The following is a 1,521-nucleotide window of genomic DNA, read 5'->3' on the forward strand; positions in this document are numbered from 1 at the left end:
CGGCATTTTCTTACATCACTTTTTGCATTTAGATCATATGGAAAGCCCATAATGTTCTGTGTAAATAGGGAGGTGGATCCTAACAATTGTAGGTTCAGCCCTACGATATAGACACATTAGGGTCCCTATTTTACAGGAGAAGAAACTGAGGCTTAAAGAAGGTAGCTACCTTGCCCAGTTCACAGAGCTGGTAAATGGCAGACATGTGATGATAAAGTCAAATTCTTACCCCATCCTTTTAAATAATCCCTTTAAATTTGTTTTAAATTTAAATTTGTTCTAAATTTATATCTGCCTGGTATACTTTTAAAACTTTTTCTTGTGAAATAAAACACACCTACAGAAAGTTACAGGAAGCATGAACAATGTACAGCTTCACAAATTATCACCAAAAAACCCTACTCATGTAACCACCATTCAGAGCAAAGAATAGATATTGTTAACATCTGAAAAGTTGCACACACCCCTTTCTAATTAGAATCTCTAGCCTCACCCCAAAGGAAAACACGGCATGACTGTTATTGTGACCAATTCCTTTTTTAAATTCAATTTTTTTAGAAGCTTTATTGAGATACAATTCACACATCAGACAATTCACTCATTTAAAGTTGACAATTCCCCCCTAAATATGTATAATCGATTGATTCAATAAATAAAATAATTTTAAATAAATAAAGTTGACAATTCCCCCCTAAATATGTATAATCGATTGATTCAATAAATAAAATAATTTTAAATAAATAAAGTTGACAATTCAACATTTTCTAGTATGTTCACAGAATTGTACAACTATTGCCGTAATCAATTTCAGAACATTTTATCACCCCAATCAGGCCTGCTCCTCAGCCCCAGCCAACTACTAACCTACTTCCTGTCTCTACAGAGTTGCCTTTTCTGCTTATTTCATATAAATGGATAATATAACATGTGGTCTTTGGTGACTGGCTTCTTTCACTTAGTATGTTTTCAAAGTTCATACCTGTTGTACCATGTATCAGTGCTTCATTCCTTTTTACCGCTGAATGATATTCCCACTGTATAGAAATACCACTTTACCCATTTATCAGTTGATGGGTATTTGGACTGTTTTGGCTATTATGAATAATGCTGCCATGAACATTTATATGCAGGTTTTCAATTCTTTGGGGTATATAACTCAATGAAATTGTTGAGTCATATGATCACTCTGTTTTTAATATTTTGAGGAACTGCCAGACTGTTTCCAAAGAGGCTGTACCCTTTTGCAAGCCCACCAGCAATGAACAAGTGTTTGATTTCTCCACATTCTCGCCAGTACTTGTTTTCTGTTTGGTTGTTTTTCAATGGCCAACCTAATGGATACAAAGTAGTATCTCATTATAGGTTTGATTTACATTTCCTTGACTAATGAATTTTGGCTTAAATTTCCTTTTTGTGTGCATACTGGCCATTTGTATGTCTTCTTTGGAGAAATGTCTATTTAAATCCTTTGCCACTTTATTTATTTATTTTTTTTGTCTTTTTTTTTTTTTTTTTTTTTCC

Source organism: Galeopterus variegatus, unplaced genomic scaffold, assembly GCF_000696425.1.
Source record: "Galeopterus variegatus unplaced genomic scaffold, G_variegatus-3.0.2 Scaffold349, whole genome shotgun sequence".
NCBI classification, from domain to species: domain Eukaryota; kingdom Metazoa; phylum Chordata; class Mammalia; order Dermoptera; family Cynocephalidae; genus Galeopterus; species Galeopterus variegatus.